Genomic DNA, 23,569 nt, shown 5'->3' on the forward strand with positions numbered 1-23,569 from the left:
CGTGCAAAGAACGCATAACAACCTATCCCAGGGACTGAAGCATTCAGTAAACCAGACCAACCAATCGAATGACTATATGTGTGAGCATGGAATATTTAGCTAAGGCAGAAAGACTATACGAAGCATCTGAAAATGTTTACACACAGTTGACTGTCACTTGTAAACAGCTTAGGTTCTTAAATGTTACGTAGTGTTATGTTGATGATGCTTATGCTCAGATGAACATAAATACGACCACATCATTACCCCACCTCCCATGTTTAAACATCCGTGAGGATGTTGTTATGGAGTGTAAGGAATTACATACTACGAGTTTAGAGTTTAGTAAATTCCTTTCAGGAGTTCTGTAGTTGTGATACTCGTGCTTTCTGTCGTCATACGTTATGGAGTTATGTTAGAGTGGATTCGGTTAAGTTAGGTTAGGTAAAGTAAGGTAAGGTTAGGTTAGCTTAGTCTACCTTAGCTTAGTCTAGCTTAGCTTAGTCTAGCTTAGCTTAGTCTAGCTTAGCTTAGTCTAGCTTAGCTTAGCGCATGCGCACTGGAATTTTATACTATTGGCGTCACCTCCAATCCACTTCACGACTTCAGACATTGACCGACAAATTAGGGGATACCCGAAATGACATCTGAAGTAGAAATAGATGGATGTGGCATACAGCACACACAGAATGAGAAATGCATACAGTCGAAAACTTGAAGGACTTCGGTGAGCTAAGCATAAATGGTGTGATAATATTAAAATGGACGTTAACGAAACAGTGTAATTTATGTGGTTTGGATTCATCTGACTCAGGGTAGAGACCAGTGGCGGGATCTTATGAACACGATAATGAAGTTCACCTTTCCATAAAGGTCGGTTTTATTGTTGAGGTTAGTGACTTCCATCTTCTCAAGATCGATATTGCTCCATTGAGTTACTTGAAGTGTCGTATCGATGCTGAATTCATGATACACGCAGTAAAATATGTTGACCTGGATCCGTCCAGTGCTGATACTGACATACATCGGACACCGCAGGATTCGAATATGGCGTCGTGCTGATAGGAAACCGTGCAGATGATCCTGATTCATGGCGACGGAGGACTCCCGGCGCTAATTCAACAGACATGTTTCGGTTAATTACTCCAGCGTCACTATCTCATCTCAATTAAATAATTCTGTGGAATAGTTTCGTAACAGAATTTCAGTTACATCTTGATATGACGTAAATAATTTGTTTATATTTAATATGCAATTGAAACTATTAGGGCCTATGGAAATGTTTAGATTATTTATATGTTTGTTGCCAGGTCGTCATGCGCCCAAAATTATAAATGTTTTAATTGATGCTATCAATCGGAAAATATATGCAATTAATTACCAATAAGTAGTAAAAGAATAATTATTCGATTAATATATTGTCCTAACGTCTCCTTCTCTTATGTATGTGATACAGGCGAATTCTCTCAAATATCCGCGTATTCTTTACGTAGTGTTTCCCACACTGTGTTCGCGAAACCATGGGCTTCCGGGAGATGACATTGGTTCTACAAGAAAAGTTTAATGACTTTTGTTTAAAAACAGAAATACATTTAAGGCCTCTTCTGCTTTCCTCTACGCCGTCAGTGCACTGAATTTTATGTGAAATTCTTGTACTGGTAATATTCTGAGTTCAATTAGTTTGGAAATATTAACATGCAAATAAAATTGAATGAATAATCGTATTAATTTCGTTGTTATTGTCATCTGAATTTTCTGGTGCATATAATGTCTTCAACCAACATTAACGATGCAGCTGTATAAGAGCGCTTTAATCCATGCGAGATAAGATCCATTCTTCATTAGTTGAACAAATCCTGGCTCATCACGCCATTCGGTAATTTCGTTATCTTGCATACATGTCGTAAACATATTTCCTGTATCTTGGTAATCCCTTTCCACATTTCCCTGACTTTGACATTGGCGGAAATTACCGTGAACAGTTTAAGTTCAGACATGCACCACAGGATTTACAAAATCCCTTCCGTTTTCAGATTGTAGTACAGAATGTGTTGGTAGCCGCATGCAGGACAGAATCAAAGTCTGTCGTTTTTAGCTGAGAAAATTCAATTATTTTATTTTACGAAATTAACACGTCATGCAATATCGTGAGTCAGTAATCAGGTATTTTGTCCTGCCAGTTTTAGAAATAATTACTTACTGAATATCTATATAGAATTATTAGTCTTGAGAGGACGATCCAATTTCCTAAACATTACGCATACCAGTGATACCTCAGATGCTGAACATTAAGAAACAAATTAGTTGTAGTTGTAATCGGATTGCTCTGCTGCATGTAACAGACGCCAAGTTTAATAAAAATTATTCGGATCCATCCCTCATTTACAAATGTTCTCGGCACCTTTCCGTCACACACAGTATTCCTCCACTACAAAGAATGAGCAAGCAACAGGCAGTTTACAGTGAAGTCCATAAATGCAAAATGCAGATTAATTCACTGAAAATGCAAGTGGTGCCTAAAGTTATCTCAAGGCTTTAAAGAGTTGAATAAAACTGAAATAAAATATAAATTTTTAGTTAGTAGACGGGAATGTGTAAGATTAATACTTAGAGAAGATGCTCACTGTTGAAACCACCACCTGCATGAATGACAATCCTCAAGTCAGTTCCGGCCGATTGTCCAACCAACCTTTGCCTGTGTAACAGGACTTGGGCTGCCTGTTCACGCAGCTTTATACGTTGTGGAGTTAGCTCCGTTCATTCAAATGCATTTGGCAGTACGCAGGAATTCAAAATTAACATTTGGATGAAAAGTGAAGAACCACACAACAAATAAGCCCTAATAACACTTTGTGCGTCTTCCTATATCACTCTATACTTTTAAGCATACTGATCGATGTGGCAGAATTTTTATGTCGATACTTCGAACTGGGGATGAAGTATTTTGTCAGTTGCTGCCTGAGTGGTCTCGCTTTTGGGATAGCCTCATGATGTCGCCATCTTTTCTATATGAGAGGGCCATGCATCACCGTCTTTATCTGGTTTCAACGCCCCATTCATCACTGCACTCACCGCTGCTGTCATTCGTCTTCATTGATCACAAGTAACTGAAAGAAGTTAGATCATCATGAATGATCGAGTCCTCTCAGGATCCATTTAAAAAAATTGTATAGGAATATATAACACAGTACCTATAAAGTGGGATGCGTAGGTGAATTTTTGTTATTGTGTTTAGAAAATCTGGCGCATTAAGGCTGTTGCAAAATGAAAAATTCGCGGAACTTCGAGATTTATGAGCCAAAAGTCGCACTGTGGTAGTAGAATGGTGAAGTTAAGGAGAGGTCACGATGGGTTCGGCATGTAGCTAGGGTGGGGGAGACTATAAGTGGATATAAGTAGAATGTTGGCGAGGACACCTCTTAGGAAACATTCACCTGAAAGACTCGTAAGAAATAACAGGTAGCCTGCCATTAAGATAGATGTTACTTAGAGAGTTCGCAATAATATCCAGATTGGGCTTTAATAATAATGGTCCTGAAATATTTGGTTCTGCTATAACATTTAGTTAAGATGCATGTTACTATTTCTTGTATTTGACTAAAAATACTGTGGCAGAATTTCAGTGCTAATCTTCTGGGCGCCCAATCGAATGCTATAGCATTTGGTTAGGTCTGATCCCATATCGGAAACACTTATTCGTCTTTTGTTAATTCTTCTTCACCCTTATGAGTTGAGCAACGTAGATCCTATGCTGGCCTCAAAGTTTGCTCCCAACTTCTCCTTCGAATTCAGCTCACTTTTCGTCCTGTAGGTTTATAATTATGCTATTGTTGGCCGCCTGTCTTCGCCCATTTCAAATACATAATTTTCTTTACGTTACTGTACCTACGTAGTAACGCTTTAAACAATATTGTCGATATTAACTTCTTCATATGTTTCATCATTATTATTTTTTGTTAAACCACGTATGTTCGGGCGTATCACAAAAAAGGTCCTTATTTCTACTGTTGCTGTCAGTTTATGTATTTTTCAAGACTCCCAACCATATTTTACCATCGATTTTGCTGCTCAAATAATATTTTATAAGCTACTTTGAGCGTAATTTTACCGGAGTATTCCATTCTAATTAAAAATATTTTGTATTAGTTCATATTTATGTCAGACCAAGAATGGAAACCCACATCGAACTGTAATAGCTCACAGGCAGAAAATACCTTATAACGATTTTCTTCTTGTGACGTGGAGTGTTAAGTCACTGTGCTTTTCAAAGTGTATTGCTAAACATTTAACTACACAGTAGTATGGGGAGTCATCATCGTGTTCTGTTTCCTCGAAAAATTTATATTTCTGTTCTGCTACTGAGTAGGCTGCTTTGATGTAAGACAATAAACACATTGACAAACGGAATATTTTTTCTGCTGTGTTTACCCATTTCATAGTATTGTATACAAAGTGTAGGCTCTTAAGATATTGCTTTCTGTTCGAAAGTTTTTCGTCGATCAACATTTCAGAGAATTGTTAATTAAGAACGCGAAGTTAAGGGACTTATATTAAATACTCAGAAAGTTGCTAACTGTTCATCTGGTTATTTAATAAATCGTTCTGACTTTGATGTGAATTATCCTATAAATACGTGGGTCGCTCATTAAATAATGCCCCACATTTTTTCTTCAGAATATATTTATTCAAGATGGCTGAAATTTAGTGACAATATAAATTAATGTTTCCTTTACACATACTATTTTTCTACATAGTCCCCATCAACTTGTACGGTTTTACGCCAGCGTGGAACAAGTGCACGTAGCCATGTCCTCACTGCTTGAATCACGCTCTCGTCATCTTCAAACCCTGTTCCGCGGATAGCATCTTTAAGTGGACCAAAGAGATGGAAATCGGAGGGTGCCAGATCTGGACTGCAGGTTCGATGGGGCAGCACCGTCCAACACAATTTGGTGATTTCTTCCCGGGTTCTCAGACTTGTGTGAGGGCGTGCTTTGTCGTGCAGGAGCAAAATTTCTGCTGGATGCTTGTGAGGACAAACTCGTCGGAAACGCTTCTTGAGGGTTTTCAGAGACCTGATGTATGCGTCTGAATTGATGGTCGCACCTCTTGGCATCACATCCACAAGAATAACCCCATCACCGTCCCAAAAGACAGTCATCATGACATTTCCGGCGGAGGGAGTTGTCTTGAATTTCTTCTTTCTCGGTGATTGAGGATGATGCCACTCCATTGACTGCCTTTTTGTCTCCGGCTCAAAGTGGTGTATCCAGGTTTCGTCACCTGTGATGATCCCTCAGCGTCAAAACGCTCCAACAATTCGGAAGAAATTGTTTTCCTTTGAAACATGTGGTCTGCTGTGAGACTTCGTGGAACCCATCTTCGCACACCTTCGAATATCCGAGAGCCCGGATAATTGCAATCACACTTCCATTGCTGACTGAAAGCTCTTGGGCCAATTGTCGAGTTGTGATGCGCCGATCCTCACGAATAATGGCATCCGCGCGGTTCAACATGTCTGGAGTGGTGGCTGTGGCAGGACGTCCAGAGCGCGGCAGATCATGGAGCACGGTTTCTTCACTTCCTGAAGCTTTAACTCTCTTAGCCCAGCGACCAACGGTGCTCCTATCGACTGCACAGCTTCCATAAACAGCATACAAACGTTTATGAACGTTCACCATAGTTTCTTTTTCCGCAAAAAAGTATTCAATTACAGCTCATTGTTTGTAACGAGAGTCATTCACAGACGCCAATTTAACAGGTCACTACAGCTCCGCCATCTGTTGGAATAATTTGAAACTCCGTACACGAACGCGGGGAACATCAAATTTCAAGCATGTAAAAGTACACTTTCCTATCTTCGTTATTGGCTGAGAAAAAACATGTTGGAAATTATTTAATGAGCGACCCTCGTACATAGAGAACTGTATGGATCTGAAGGGCATTGCACGCATCATTTAGAGGTCATGGATATGTGAAGGTCATGTATATGTCGAAATGTATACTCAGTGCCCAAATTGTTTTGGGATAGATTACGTTAGGTTAGGTTAGTTTGGTTTCGGTTAGGTTGGGTTAGGTTGAGTTATTTTGGGTTAGGTTAGGTTAGGTTAGGATACGTTGGTCTAGGTTAGATTTGGTTTGGTTAAGTAGGGCTAACTTACGTTATAATAGGGTGCTTAGTGTTAAGTTAAATTAATTTAGAATAGTTTAGTTTATGTCGAATCAGATCAGTATGTGTTGAATTAGATTTAGTATTTCCGTGTGTAACGTCATGTCAAGTTCACGACAAGATCGGCCCAATAGTTTGAGGGATACGGGTCTTTAAAATTCCCAAGGTTAGGTAGGGTTATGTTACTTTATGTTAGGGTGTTTTGGTTAAGTTAGATTAGTTTAGATTATTTTGTGTCAGATCAGATAAGTGTGTTGGATTAGAATAAGTTACGAACCAGAGTGAGTACTTTAAAATTATCAAGGTCATATATTTTGACGCTTATTTCTGCCAAACCTTTAATACCTGGTTGACTATACTCATGTCAAAATGAGGTCAGGAAATGTACAAGTTTATGTGGAAGTCACGACGAGATCTGCCCAATAGTTTGCCACGTACAGATCTTTAAAATTCTCAAGGTCATATCTCTTCTAGCTTATTTCTGCTAAATCGTAAATCCTTGGTTGAACATACTGATGCTAGAATGAGGTCACGTAAAGGTTAAGTCCATACGGAAGTGACGACAAAATCGGCCCAATAATTTCCCAGGTATTGGTCATTGAAATTCTCAAGGTCATATATTTTCACGCTTATTTCTGCAAAACGGTGAATACCCGGTTGACCATACTCATGTCAAAATGAGGTCAGGTAAGTGAGAAGGTCTTATGTTAGACACAACAGGAACGGCACAATAGTTTCCCAGATGTTGGTCTTTGAAATTTTCAAGGTCAAATATTTCACACTTATTTCTGCCAAACGGTGAAAACTTGGTTGACTGCACTTGTGTTAAAATGAGGTCAGCTAAAAGACAAAGGTGTTATGGTAGTCACTATAGGATCGGCCCAATAATTTCCCAGATATTGGTCATGGAAATTCTAAAGGTCATATTTTACCACTCTTATTTCTGCCAAACCGTAAATACCTGGTTTCCCATCCTCATGTAAAAAAGAGTCCATGTATAGGTCAAGGTCTTAAGGAAGTCACGACAAGATTGGCCCACTAGTTTCCCATATACAGGTCTTTGAAATTCTCAAGGTCATTTGTTATCGTGCTTATATCTGCCAAACGGTAAACAGCTCGTTAACCATACTCATGTCAAAATGAGGCCATGTATAGTTCAAGATAATATGGTAGATACAAGAAGATCGGCCAAAATGTTTGCGAGATACAGATCTTGAAAATTCTCAAGGTCATATATTATCATGCTTATATCTGCTGAACGACAAATTGCTGATTATCCGTACTCATGTCAAATTGATGCACATAGAAAGGTCAAGGTCATATGGTAGTCACAACGAGATCGGTCGAATAGTTTGCGAGATACAGATCTTTCTAATTCTCAAGGTTATATATTTTTACGCTTATTTCCTCCAAACCGTAAATACCCGGTTGACCATACTCATGTTAAAAAGAGGTCAGGGATGGATCAAGGACGTGGCAAGACCACGACAAGATTGCAAAAACTGTTTGAGAATAAGAGTCCTCAAACATTTTCAAGGTCATTCTTATTACAATTTTCTCACACATATACATAGAGAACTGTACGTATCTGAGCGTCATTGCAGACAACATTTAGAAGTCATGGATATGTCAAGGTCATGTATAGGTCGCAATATATAATCAGGGCCCACACTGTGTTGTGATAGATTGTTATGTTGGGTTAGGTTAGGTTAGGTTAGGTTGTTAGGTTAGGTTATGTTCGGTAGTGTCATGTTACTTTATGTTAGGGTGATTTTGGTTAAGTTGGAATGGTTTAGATTAGTTTAGTTTAGGTCATGTGTGATGTGTGTTTTGAATTAGATTAGGTTATGTGCCAGAGAGGTCTTTGAAATTCTCAAGGTCATATGTTCCACGCTAATTTACTGCCAAACGATGAATACCTGGTTAACCATACTCATGTCAGAATGTGGTCAGGTAAAGGAAAAGGACATATGTTAGTCACAACAATATCGGCCCCCTAGTTTCCCATACATTGATAATTGAAATTCTCAAGGTCATATTTTTAACACTTTTTTCTGCCAAAAGATGAATACCTGTTTGACCATACTCGGGTCAAAATGAACCCACGTATAGGTCAAGGTCATACGAAAGTCACGACAAAATCGGCCCACTAATTTCCCAGATACGGGTCTTTAAAATTCTCAAGGTCATATATTATCATGCTTATATTTGTTGAACGACAAATAGCTGATTGTCCATACTCATGTCAAAATGATGCACATATATAAGTCAAGGTCATATGACCAGGACCTTACTGCCTCCATCATCAGCGACGCACGTCCCTTGTAACATGGCTTTCAGCCTGTGTTGACGTATGCATATTTAAAACAATAATATGAGCAACTTTCCCTTGGTAGATAACGCAATTTCATATCCCATCTCTAACCAACTCTCCTCTCACAACCGCTCATTGTACAGTAGTGCCCATCCTCATTTCCTGAGAAAAATATATAGTTGGTGCAATGCTACCTTTATCCCATCAGGGTTCTGTACTCAGCTGAAGGTAACTCGTAATTCCCTAATTATCTTGATACTAATTTCAAAGATCCTGCCTTGCAGACGGTCTTGACATTTCATGTTTCATAAGTCACGTCTGTTTTCCGTCGCTTACGCCGTGCCAAAGATTCCTTCCAAGTCCGATGTCGTATATCACATTTTGTAACATTCTGCTTTTACGGCAAGAACTGGTTAGACCCCACTCAACCTCCAAGCTGGAGGATCATCCCTTGTCTGCTCTCCGCCTCTGCTTATAGAATATATTCGCAGTTACCCTCTATATTTGGAGTCCTCCATCCACAGCCTGAGAACGTGCCTTGATAAAGTGACAAGGGGCCCACCTAACATAGTCTGTAGGATAAGTGAAGTTAATGTATACAAGAGTGATTCGAAGATTATATTACACACTCTTGGCTTTTTTTGCGAGAATAATAATTGCTGTTACGGAAATGAGAGTAGGGCTTCGGAATGAATCAGCACTTCCATTCCAGTGCGATGGAGTGGTTTTAAAACAACAACGCCTCTAGAAATGTCGAAAAATTTTAGGACTTTATAGTTGAATTCAGTACTTGTTAAAAGGTCATGACGGTTACGGATCTGCATTGAATGGACGTCCAATGTACAATGCAAAACATAAAATTACCCGTCAGTTTTGGCACTGCTGGTATTTACCAGTCAATCAACTTTATGATCAAAAATAGATTGAGCTATTAATTTAATTTTTATAATAGAATGTGCGCTTTGTTCTAGAGCGTTTGAATTGCAGAACCACTTATGAGTTGGATTGAGTTGTCATGTTCTTTTAAATAAATATTTGAAACTCTCTCCTTGTTTTATGCCACGGTGTTGGATTGGAAAACGAATTTTTCCCGAATGGAATCTTCATAGACGTGAGAAAACTACATTTGCATTTAAGCCGTTAAGAGCAGATTACATTCACTTTTCAATTCTGACATTGTTTCTTCCCATTTAAACTGTAAGACTTTAAGATTTGTAATGTTTCTGTGTTAGATATAAGGTTTTCACAGCGGTGAAGGTGTCGATGTTGTTCTGGGTTGTGACAACGTCTGGTTACGTAGGTAGATAGCTAACCCTGAAGATGGAGACAGTATGTTTCTCCGAATAGTTAGTGTTTGTCTACGTGGCCGCATGGCGTCACAATGCAGAACAACAATCTCGACATATAATGTTCTAGTTGTATATGGGTGTGAAATTTGATCTGTAACCCCAAGGAACGGACGTAGGTAGAGGAGTTTGGGAAGCTGAGAATTTTTCTGTTATAGGAATAGAAAGTAACAGGGATGTAGTATTATGGAGATGAATAAAGGACGATGAGATGGGCAGGACGTGTTGCAACCGCTGGAGAGATAAAACGCACGTTTTTTAGTAGGGAAACCTGAGGGAACAAACGGTGGTGTAGATGGTGGGATATTAAATGGATGTAATGGAAATATATGAAGGATGTGGACTGAATTTGACACTCAGGATGGAGATCTGCGTCGGGTTCTTATGAGCACAGTTATGAAACACGGGACACCACAAATGGCGGAAAATTCCAGACCAGCTGAGAACCAATCACTTTGTCAAGAATGACTCTGATCCACTAAATTAGTTTCTTAATTATCATTATTTACATTTATATTTCCCTAGTATGACAGTCGTTATAGAATCAGGTTTGTATATAACAGAAATTAAAATAATGTCTCAAGCGTTTTATTTTAATCAGTACATGTCATACAATTGAATATGTCCAATACATATAGGCTATTAGTTGATTACTTACAAAGACTTCAATACAAATATTTTCCTCTTACATAGGGTGACACCTTCATAAAGCACAGAAGTAAGACTAATCTCTACTGAGGTTTTACTGACATAACCACTCATAGTACACAGTTACGCAAAACATTATTCTGAATGCGACATGAATTCTTCTAAAGGTCATTATTTAAATATAAGAAAACATTTTGTTTTCGTGCAATATATTCTTAGTAATCGACATGAAACCAACTGTTAAAAATATAACAATCCATTATTAAATATAAACGTAATACACATTTAATTAAAGGATCCTATTGGTGGAATCAGAACGATGTTTTTTGTTTAGTTTTTATAACGTCCCATACACATTTCATAGCAAACAAACTTGAAAAATACATGTGAACTTGACACCAATCAGAAATTAATCCGGGGCTCAGAAATAAGGTATTCTGATTGGCCAAGTCACATGATTAATGCTATTATATATTAGTCATGTGTACAGGCTTATGAATGTGGTACGTCTTCGTAATGTACAGTACGTTTCAAGCAATTCATATTTTTGTTATTGGATGATCACGAGTCAATGTGCCAAGTTCTTACTTCACTTTAGAAGGCAAGAGATTGTTTACATTTGTTAATTCTAGCAACACTTATACACAAAACAACACAATATCACAATTGAATTGTACCACCCGTATTTCTTTCTTCTATTTACATTTATAAAAATTCAAATGCGTCTGTGACTGCAACAGTTACATTAAATACGGATTACGAGGACGACGTTTTAATTATAGTGAACTCTATGGCATAGTTATGTTTCCAAATACAAATAACAGAGGCACTCATTTGAGCACGAAGTTGTATTACAGCAAATGGAAATTAAAACAGAAGCTTTATACCTCAGTTAATATAACCGTATCTACAAAATGTAGAAGGGACTTTATGAATCCATGTGCAGGCTGTGATTACTGTAGCTGGCACATGGCAAAAGACGAATTAAAAGGTATGTACACGACCAAGCCATGCCACTTTATCTGTTGTGTAATTCAATTACAAGTCCCGGCTCGAGCATAGAGTTTTTATCCCAATTAACGTACTTTCAGCAAGTAATAGGCCTATATATAATATATATTAGCACACATTGTATATTTCCTTCTGAGAGGAACTGTTTAAAATTACGTCTAACAGGACTATTTTTAAATTTTTGTAATATTAATACTGAGACAATATGAATGAGTAAGGTGAAGCTTTTTACGGCGCCTGGAGTTGATTAAAGACTCTCGGGTTACAAGCCGCGTCAGGTGACTGAATGCTGAATAAATCATATCTTTTGCCAACGTATCGAGAGCAGACTTGTTATGCAGCAGCCCTGAGGATGAGAACAGAAATTGGTATCGAAACGTTGGTAGAAGATATGGTTTATTCACCATTCAGCCACCTGACGCGGCTTGTAACCCGAGAGTCTTTCATCAATATGAATGAGCCCTATAATAAGTAGAAAATTTGACGTTTGCATGGCAGTTCATTGCTAATGTGGATCTTGTTTCTGTTTGAATGCACCGTGTAAATATAAGTTACATTGCCGAAATGTTGGTGATTCTTATCGTTTCGATTCCCTTGAAGATGGACACAAAATGGGTATTCGAAACGTGAGAAATGTAGCCTACATGTATATGGTATCATGATCCAGAAACATGATTTGCATGGAGAAATAATTTTCATATATGTATAAATAGCGTGGGCGTTAAATGACACTAGGTACCGTGACTAACATAATCTATCATTTTCCTTCTGTTCTCATCCGCTTCACGATAAAATACGTGTTTTTGCCACCGACAAATTGAAATCAAGCACTTCAAAAGAGATCCAAATAACTCAATAGCGCTCCTACGGCAATGCCAATACGTTACCTATACAACAAATTCCTTTGCACATTCTTCGAGTATCGTGCAGAAAAAAACCCATAAAACTCACCGTTGTGATCTGCGCTTCATATTTATTTCTGACGAAAAATTGACGAATAATTTAATTGAAATAAACTCCACGGGTTGAATCATCATCAACACTGATACTATTTGATCTTATTGCTATAATTTATAAATATGTAAATTACACACTTACGGGTCTTTATTGGTGCAGTATGTATCATTTGAGATGTGATTTGATCGAAAGTTTCACTATTTTTTTGTTTTATCTTAAGCATTATAGATGCAATATCCAACGTTCAAGGTGTCATTTGACTGAAGTTCAGTATCTCTTTTATTATTCTAATTTAAAAACAACGTTTCATACAGTTCAGTTTAACCTTTCATAACATATAGCCACCTGAGGATGATCGGAAGATGACAGATACATGGAACCTGGAGAGGTTAATTTAAGCTATAATTAAGTAAAATAAATCATCATGTAAACGGAATAACACTTATTCTAATCATATTGTGTTACAAGAAGATGAAATATTATTCACCACCTGTAATACTTTCAGGCATTATAACTCAGAAGAACACAATCTAAAATATGAAAGTAATACTTAAAATGTAGGATAGTATCGCACATAATAAACTTAAAATGTATTTTTGGATAAAATAATCAAATATGCATTTTATAATCCATATCGTTTTATAAATGCAATACGAAGTAATAGTAGCTTGTGGAAAATTAATATTTTATAAAATAAACAATATTTTATGAATGACAGCAAATCCCATATATAATGTCGAATAGATATTCATCTGTAAAACTGGCTGAACAACATTCCAGACTTTTCCCTCAGAATTAAAAGATTGGTTCACGTAACGTCTTAATTAAAGTTCTACGCTTCGCTGTACTTTAAAGCTATGACATCAATCACTATAGTACGTTAAAGCGTGGCAGGGGATATTCAGTTTTTCTATGTTCTGTGTTAGGCGCAGGAAGGGGCTAAAATTCCTTCTTAAATATATTTACTTCCATTATGAACAATGCACCACTAAACGAAATTAAACTAGCAATGAAATGTCACACACTTCAGTGAAACAAGGGTATTATTACGGAGTTCATGGATTACCAGCTTTTATTATTAACAACATGCAAGTTACTTTTTCGACAAAAGTCTTAACATTTTTAAAACACATTACTCTCACAAAATATATGCAAGTTTATTAATCTTCGTACTCTTAAACAGTTTAAGTTTTCATTCAAGCTAACTGCAGTTATATTCTTCCATAATATATTCTCATTAAAAATACTTTACATAAAATCCAATTCAGGAATAATTTTTATATTTACAGATATCTTCCGTTTATAAAATCTTTACTGTACAGACATTTATTTGATAGCTGAAGGTACATATTAATACTATCATTACACTAAACGTGGACACAAGCAACAGAGTATGCTGTAAATCGTTATAGAACGCTCAAGCGTTTGTTTGATAAAAGTGTTTTTGTTAACATAACTTAGGTAACCAGAATAATATCAGTACTTCAAGTGTCACGTCAACATTGAAACTGATGGATGAGGTTCTGTGTTTAACATAAGGACTCTTTTTCATTGTATCTGCCGTTACTTTGTTGTATAGTAATAATTGTCTACTTAATGGTGATGTCTTCCTAGCGCTACGCATTCATCAGTAAAACACGAAACATAGATACATACGTCAATGAAATTGACGCCATATTATCAGAAATCTAAAATCTTACCACCGTGAAAGTAGCTGTTTGGTAAAACAACCATTTTTAGCCACTTTCTCAATATGTCAGGATGACTAATACTGAATCACAGTAAAGTAATAGGCGGTTCTAAACTTAAAGCTGAAAAACCTATCTTTATGTTAGTTAGATATGTCAAGTGTGTGAAACAACAGCACGAGCCATACATTGGTTTTAGTGACATATGAAATCTGGTTTGTTGGTTGTAAGCCAGTATTGGTTCCTGGCATAAACTAACAATTTTAACCGAGTACTGTGCAGTTTATTGGATGATAACCAAACGTTCAAACTGTTGGTCTCTCAACCGCAACGTGTTCAGCTTTGTCACAGTAATTACATACAAATATATGCACATATCAAATAAACATTAAGTCGTGTCTTAATCTAATCTAAATTACAGTACAGTTAAGTATATATACAGGCAACAGCATGTTTTGGTGTACTGTTACGTTTTAACTAGCAAGATGATATAAGATAAAAATATCGGTTACCAAAGTATGTAGTTAAAATTACTCTTATTTACATTATGAAAATTTTTATCTTTCTCATGTGTAAGAAATTATAATACAGTTTGGTTTCGCCTTGTAATCTATTTAAAATTAACATATTTTACAGTCACATTTCTTTTTCATAACACACATCCTGGCGTCATCTTTCACAACTACTGAATTATTAATTAAATAGATCGATTTAAAAGAACACAGTGTTTTATGACAGTGTATAATGTAAAACTTAAGAAAATCACATACATCGATGTCATTGTAAGCAATTAAAAAAAACCTCCACCGCACATTTCATTACTCAGTAGCAAAACTTTGTTGTATTCATGAAAACATCTTCCTCCTTTAGACCACAAATACTTCTAGACATGGAAGTTGAATTTGTATTATTTAACTGAATATAACTTTGTTATGGCCGTACAAGCAAATGACAACGTAGTTACTGGAATAGAGACATAGCTGTGAAGAGGTCAAGCACACACTAACAGAAGGTGGTGATACGAAGAGAGTATAGGAACGGGCAAGTAAGCGTATTCCTGCATAATTCATGATGATATTGATGATCATGATCGTCGGTTCAGGTTTCCAAAAATAGACTGTTTGAAATCAAAATTAGTTTTACTGAAGTTTTGATGTGCATAAATGATATAGCCTGTGTTAAGGGTGGCCTTTGTAGCTGTGAATGTGCTGTTTAAGCAAACGCGAACAACCAGTAAGGGCTGATCATCCAGCTTAGGGGTTAGACAAGGAGGCTAACGCTTCTTAAAACATAAAGAAATATCTTACGACATTTGGCTCTCTGGAGCTGTTACGCCACGGATTTAATTTAATTCATGTTACTCAGAGCTACTGACTTCGGCGAACACCGTGCAGTAGCGGGTGACTGTCAACGCGGTAGCGAATCTTTGCATTCTTGCGGGGAAATTTGGTTACTTTAACTGGTGTCAGTTTCTCAAAACCCTGTTCCATGGAGTCAATGATATTATGAGAAAGAGGCTAAATATATACAGACGATGACATCATAATTAGTTATTAGGCCTAATGAAGAGAACCACAACTTCTGCTTGTCCAGCAACTTACAAGGAGCATAAACTTTTTAACGTTAATCATAACGAATACAGTTAACTTCAGAACAACTTTTTAATATGCCATCCTGCCGTGAAGATGAAACGAAAGCAGACTGGTGTATTCATCCTGCAGAGTCTCTGACGGGGTCGTGATGCGTCCATGTAGCTGATTCTGAAACGGAAAAAGAGTAAAATTAATGCCAACCTCAATCAAGATGCACCATAAAAGAGGCGGTTAAATTAATCTCGCACGGAAATAGGAGAAACTGATCGAATGAAGTGGCGGTGAGATTTTACACTACTGTAGATTTTCTGATATTTCGCTCGTTGGCCGAGTTCTTCGTTACGTATAAACTTGAAATAGGCCACAACACCTTTCATGTATAAAATTGAGGTTTTCACAGCGGTGAGTATGAAGATTTCTGTCTTCTGGGTTGTTGTGCCGTCATCAGGGCGATTCTTCGCCCTGATGAGGGAGGCAGCATGACCTCTGAAACGTTGGTAAACATCTACCAGACTACACAGCACAACAATCGAGAAGACAGAAATCTTCAACACCTTTCATGTTATAGGCGGTGATGCCGCCACGTAGCCCTATAGGTCGTTGTAAACGATTCAAAGGAATGCATTACCTTGTACCCAGAAGACAAAGGCAGAAATGTTGGTAACTACCAATAGGACTACACGGTGTAACAACGCAGCGGACTGGGCTGTTCACTTTTTACTGCATTTATTAAAAATTTGTTCACGTGATCAGAATTTTCGCATTCGGTTTATAGAGCGAGTCTACCTAACTGAAATATCAGCTGACGATTTTCGAAATTTTTCGGTCTTCACAGGATTTTGGATTAATATTAAAATATATGAACAAAATAAGGCCCTAATTATCTCTCTTTACTCGTCATCTGTCGTCTTGTTACCTTCTTGGGATTTTTCATGGCGAGTAGTTGTGGATCATCATTACAGGCCTGACGAAATTTGTTCTTACTATCTACGACTCTCCAGAATGTGGCAGCACCAACTCAACAGAGCGCACTCCTACTTCAGAAGCTAATAACCGTTCAACTGATGAAGCTATTTCCGGAATTTTATGAAAGACCAAGGTTCATTGCTGTATTCACAAGATCGGATACTCGGCCCTTCCCTGAGCTAGATGAATATTTCGCTTTAGGCATTATTATATATTTTACACGAGTGTCTTTCGAAAGACTGCCTTTTGAATGCTAAAGTTAGGTTACTCATTAATATAAAAAAATGTCAATACACTTACGAAGTCCACCTGAGGACAGAACTGCACGAAACGCCAGAAAAAGACGTGGAGCGCAGTTGCCTCCATATTGCCACAGGGCTTTGTAGAGTCTGCAATATTCAGTTACTGTGTGCAGCAAAGCCTAATTACATTAGGTAATTTTACTCACTAATCGCCAGCGAATTCACTTCAAGCAAGTAAAAGCACTTAGTGCAATTATACGGCAAGCAAAATCTCCAGATATTTACTGAATCTACTCTCTAGCTAGTAAAGTTAAACTGTTTAAACTTTTATCGTTATTTGTCAGTAAATGTACTCAGAGGCATTAATTTCACTGTGTTTAATTAAGCAGATGAGTGAAATATTTGTGTATTTTTTTAGTGATGGCTAAATGGAAGAGGCAGTACGTTTTAAATTTACCCTCTATTGTGGTGTGTGATAAAAGTGAGTTCTTGAACTACAATTTGAAAGCGACCAAATTTTTCCTTTCGAATTTTTCAAGTCTTGAAGATCTTCCCGAAGAACAGAAGCACAGATTAAAACGCCCTAAGTAGTCCTTGTGGCATTTTAAATTTTAAACACCAGGTTTATAAGAAAATTGCGAGACTAGTGAACTATCCCGATGTAATTAGACAAGCGCAATAATTTGCGACTCGCAGACTCCCGGGAGACGAGAGTTCGCCTGCGAGTAACATGGAAGATCACTTAACGTAATCGAGGCTTAATTTAACAGCGGAGGACAGAATATATTTCTCGTTATTTATTCAGATATCCGTTTTTTGTCAACGTAAAATTAAGCAAATTATCTAATGTTTTAGGATTTCAGACTTTCGCGGCGAGTACAATCAATAAAATCTTCTCGCCTGTGTCAGGCGACTTCCGAGGATCCAGTCACATCATAACCCTGAAGATGGGGACAGAGTTTGTTCCCGAAACGTCGGTTTACTACGGTAACCAGTTAACACGGCTGATTGCCCAAGAAGATTTTATTGATTTATTTAATTTTTTGTTGAAAGCCGGGTGTTTCTTCTTAAAATGCAGAAAACCGCGTTCAGAAGGTTAAAAATGCTGTGGTGCGCGTTGCTGACTGCTGACAAGTACGAATAGGACCAAAAAGGCATGCTTAAACTTCAAAAAGATTCTCTTCGATATCACACATCTTCCGTCTCGTTAATTGTTTTCCTTACTTTTGACCTGTCATCCTCTTGCCTCATTCTCTCACCATATTTCTGTCTCACTCTGCAATATATATTGAACCGGAAGCTTTTTCTAAACAATCGTCGACTCCCACGCGATGCGATGCATCGTAGTCAGTGAACTGTGATAAAGGTTAGTTGGAACATCATATTATAACATGAAGCCAAGTGGAAATGCGATTATGATAACAGAGTTCTGTAGTTACTGAGGTCATGTTACGTTCAGACATTAAACCAACAAAATACACTCGACATTAAGCTTTGGGAGGCATATGAGTGAGGCTGAAATTTAAAGTCTAGAATGGGACCATTAATGAGTATTTGATGCACGAAGCTTACGTTCCTATTAAGTGAGAACTAACTTTGATTCCGGGCGACAAGTTCTCTATACGGAGGCGAAATGAACTGTTAAAAATCGAAGGACCGCAACGCAAAGACGCCTGTGTGTTTTCACAGAAATGAGGTATTATTAGTTTAGTGTCTGCTGTTAACAAGTTCTATCGTGGACCGCCTTCTGGGAATTGACTTCAGCCGAACGAAGGTGCCGCGCTTCAAAGGAATTCATGTCGACTTCACCGCAAGCACAAAATGAAATATTTACTCAGAAATGGAGATTTCAGATTACGTCTGTTAGCCTGCGAGTACAGTTTTAGAACGGGCGATATCAAATAGTTACTTATCTCGGATATTTACTGGGCTTTTAGAGTTAAATATTTGCAGTCTAACTGAGTCGTAAATTAATTTACGGTGCTTTATAAAACAGAAATGAAATGACGTAGCGTCGCATGAGTTGTGAGGATAATTAGTATGGTAAATTGGGGAGAAGTGTGTTTGAATTGAGTAGTATCCTGGCAACGGTAAGAAAAGACTGAAAGAAACCACAAAATTCCTCAGTTAACGTAGTGATTACATTTCTCTTCTTGGAATCGAACGATCTTGTTTACAAGAGCCCGCTATTGGACACTGTCCTGAGCGACATGACTCCAGGAGAAACCTTTACAGTCTGTTTATTTAGAATCATTATCCTCACACGCCAGAGTCTTCTAAGCCAGTGGTATTCAACCATTTTTGTTCGTGTACTCCCATATATAATTTCTCTTCAACTTTGTACCCCCAAAGTTGTTGGTGTATAATTCAAGTTATACATAGTATATAATCTACATCTAAAATAAATTAAATAAATTACATTATTGATTATTCAGTGTTTATCATAAAATAATATATATGTGTATATTAAATTTCACGTACCCCTAAGATGTATTGGCTTATCCCAGGTTGAATACCACTGTTCTAAGCGATTAAGATTTTTGGACACATTCTCTCTAAGTAGGAATTGAGGCTTTCATGGTGGCGAATCAGAAGATGGCTGTCTTGTGGATTGTAGCGGCATACAGTCTGATAAAAGTTTACCGACGTTTCACAGGTCCTTGTTGTCCCCACCATCAGAGCGATGAGTAAAGTAAATGATAAGCTTTACTCATCGCCCTGATGATGGTGTAAGCAAGGATTTCTGAAACGTCGGTAAACTTCTACCAGAATACTTGGCGCTACAACCTAGGAGACGGCTACCTTAAAATTTTGTATACATTTCCTGTATCCCTGTGAGTGCTACATGTTCTGTCCATCTTATCCTGGACTAGATCACCTAATTGTATTTGGAGAATAACAAAAATTATTATGCTTCACGACATGTAGTTTTCTCGAGTATACTGTTAGACTTTCTTATCTTTTGAGATCAAATACTATCTATCTGCACTTTGGGAATTTCCAGACTGGTCTACGTTGAGCCGCAGACCACAGGTTGAAATAATCTGAACTCAGATAAAACGGTTAGTTCAGCTGCTAGGGTTTCCATAGCCGGACTCTCAAAGAAATGGAGAAGACACGGACAGAAAGCAGCTATCAAATAACGTGGCCTAATTACTTTTGTCCAAGCCCCCTGGCTAAGGGCAATCGTTATCCAGCACATGCAGTTCCTGTCACTCAGACGTTTCGAGCAAGTCATGCTCTCTGCTCTCCTGTACTGACTCATTAATGATTATTGCCTACCCGAAGTGACGTGACCGGTTTTACTGAACGTCATCGTAGAGTGATTAAAGCTCTTGTTTCGTACTTGGGAGGTCCTGATTTCGGATCTCGGCCCGCAGATAAATCGTCCCAACCCAGGGTCTTTCGTTGTTTTATATAATCCCTTAAAATAAACGCTGGGACAGAGGTTAAAATATGCAAGGATCGCTCCACATTCTCTAGAGTTCACCATCCACGGAATCATTCTGTGCATTTTTAAATATTCGAAGAACAAATAAATCATTTCTGAAACATTTTTCCATCTATTTTCAGAATCACCTAACTAGTAACACTGTCTGTGTTTGGTGGCAGTGGCATTTTGATTTTCTGTTTATATGTCTACTGTAATTGGAACTTAAATATAATTCAGAGAAAGGACAAATTGTCCCTGCGCTTCTGGGAAGTGAAGTACGGATTTTCTACCCGGTACCAATTGGACAGGTGTTAAGCTGGGCCCTTTAACGGTCGCTGTGGCCAGTCACCTTAAGCCTCGATTACATTTGCCGTCCTACACGTTAATATCCGGCGAATTCACTCCCACTTTAGTTGACTGGTAGTGCGTGATTTCACTTATCTAATTACATCAGACCAATTTACTAGTCTGACACTTTTCTCACAGAATTTCTGAAGTTTTTTTTTTTGAATTACTTCGTTCTAGCGTTTCATTTTTTTTTTTATTGTTCATAAAGAACTTCAACACGTGGGAAAGTCGAATGGAATAAAGTTTATTTCTATCAAGTACTCGTTTTCCTTTACACCCCACAATACGGGATAATATTAAAAATATTTAGAGCCACCGTACGTCACTTACATTTCATTATGCAATCCTTAACGCCGCGAAACAAAAAAAATAAGGCGAGGCAAATATATGAGGACTTCACTTTAGCCACCATTTATTGTTTCATATTCTTTGCAGTTTTTAAGTTGTCTGACATTCAGTTACAAGCACCATTAGTTTATATAGAAGCGTAATATATTTGCCAGTTTTGTTACCAGAATAATCGCAACACGCCTGTCCATTATACTTCGCCTACGTCAGTAGTTTCTTGTTCTTCAAACAAACCTTTTGCAACGGCATCTACTCCTTGTTCTTACGTCAGTACTGTCCGTCACACGGTTCACTTGACCCGCTTTCCTCAATTTATATCTACCTACTGCCTCCATTTCGCCTTCCTTCACACTCTCATTTTAACAGGCTGCAACTTACGCACAAAACGATGGGTCAGCCACATCAATGCATGGAAAGTCATTACAAGTTACGAATGATGTGTGCTCCGTCGTTTTCTTTCAGAGATTTCATGTAGATTAGACTCCTCAGTTTCTAATATTTAATGTATATTCGTCGCGGTAAGTGATTCCAAATACTGCGTTTCGTAAACTGGATCCGTTTCCGTCATGTGGCGGGGGAGATCCTACTCAATTCGGTCTCGTCGATAATTAGTGGGCAACATGCGAGTCCAAGTCAAAATACGATAGAGGTCACTCAGTCAGTTCATCCTATCTGATAAACCATTCCTGCCCACGAAATTCATACCTAAATTACAGGTTATGTATAGGATGTACCAAAAAAAGATGTACACATACATTCAATGAATGTAATAAACTAAACATTTACATAAGGATTGGCAGTTAATTAATTATCGAAACTAATGTAGCTGGTAAAAATGTATACCGTATGCTTTGTGGCGAAGTTTACACCGGTGAGCAACTGATTTACAAGCTAATATTTTGTATTATAATATGCATACATCTTTCTGGGACATTCTGTATTATATAGGCTCTAAAGTAACAATTAATTTACCCCAAAACCGGTAAATCATCCAGCTGTTTCCTCTTTCCAAAATAATGGAGCTAAAGTTTTATTCTCAGCCCTGTTGATATAAGCCTACAGCATTGTTTTGAATATTTATTTCTTTAAAGTGCAACGGATGCGTAAAAATCAAATGTTAGAAATATAAAATTAATTTTTCATTTTCTACCCCACTTGTCATGGACTGGTTGTCTGTTTTTTCCTATTAGGAATTGATTATAAAAGAGTCAGTTTTTTTAGAAATTTAATACAGAGCTCGTTCAGCCGGATATCGACCCATCGGAAGGGTCGAGTGAGAGAGAACCATTTGTTAGACGAAGCGGATATCTCACACGCGTGCCCCTATCGGTAATCGAACCAGTAAACGGTATATTCATGCTCTTGAAAACACCACGTGCCATTTAGACCTTGTGTCCGCTTTGCTACATAATTACGTTTTGCGTATTTTCTCTCAAAAAAATGTTCAGTAAATACCGCATTCCGTAACTAAATGTGAAGAAGTGATCTTTTAAATAGGAAAGCAAATTCCCACAAAGACAGTGACTGATATTCAGTTCAGCTGTCACAAATTAGACGTAGAGATCATGAAAGGCTGTAGTTCGAAAATTCTGGATATTTCTTTGCGAATTAACAGCTGCAGATAGCACATGCTCGTAGTCTAGCATAATCCGGCCTTAGTTCCTTACTGCAGCTGAACTTAGATGTTCACTGAAGGTTTATAATCAGTGAATGAATTTACTGTCCGGAATTTCCCCATGACGTTTATTATATTTAAGGGTCACGAAAGTTATTTAATTTAACCAAAATTATTGCAGTTCAAGGCTTCCAGGTTATGATACTGACTTTGAGAATGCTCCATTTTGTAAAGAAATAGCCTAAATAACAAATGGTCACCTTTAGAATACAATGTGTGAATGCGCATCTGCTTACATCATAAGGACTTAATTACAACTTCGTAACCGACCAATGCTCTTAAGCTGCCTTTTGGAGTGAGCCACATAGTTATTTGTGATATCACAAGCCCTGCCGATAATTGTACCTTCACTTGTTCTCCAACCTACGTTTACAATTAGAGCGGTTTTCGCCCCCCCCCCCTTAACAAACACACACACAAACAAGTGTTCGTCTATTGGCTCGCTGATGAAATCACGTCGAGTGTGTTGTAGTTTCAAGCGACGTAAAATGTGTAAAAAAAGAGGCTTCGCCTGTTGGAGCCTAACAACGGATTCGTGTTGGATATAAGAGAAACGCCATCAGTTCAAAGTTGTTAGAGGCCACAAGTGGAATCTGACGCGCCTCAAAAAATCCTGCCATTAGACATAAGTGAAAATATCAAACCACTCGAAACAAAGAATATTGTTATTTGTTTCCTTACTATAATGTGAAGTACTGAGAAGGTTCCAGAATCAGTGCACATTAAATAGATTTGGAAGATCACATCAGAAACGGTAGATGAAATATTACGTGGTTGAGTTGTGTGTTGATTTAACTCAATTCATTTCAAATCATTTATTAAAGTGTTTGCCAGCAGCGAGGAGCCAATGACA

The 23,569-nt window shown here is 37.7% G+C and overlaps 1 protein-coding gene across 1 annotated transcript in view; it reads right to left on the bottom strand.

The window, feature by feature from the left end:
• Positions 1-10,380: 10,380 nt before the first annotated feature.
• Positions 10,381-23,569, bottom strand: part of LOC110836901 (allatostatin-A receptor) — a 164,224-nt gene continuing 151,035 nt past the window's right edge. Inside the window, exon 6 of the transcript XR_015535175.1 lies at positions 10,381-15,872. The gene's annotated coding sequence lies outside the window, so the exon portion shown is untranslated. The remainder of the gene's footprint in view (positions 15,873-23,569) is intronic.

Source organism: Zootermopsis nevadensis, unplaced genomic scaffold (assembly GCF_977971745.1).
Source record: "Zootermopsis nevadensis isolate Lab colony 2312 unplaced genomic scaffold, Znev_1.0 Znev_ptg000013l, whole genome shotgun sequence".
Lineage (NCBI taxonomy): Eukaryota > Metazoa > Arthropoda > Insecta > Blattodea > Termopsidae > Zootermopsis > Zootermopsis nevadensis.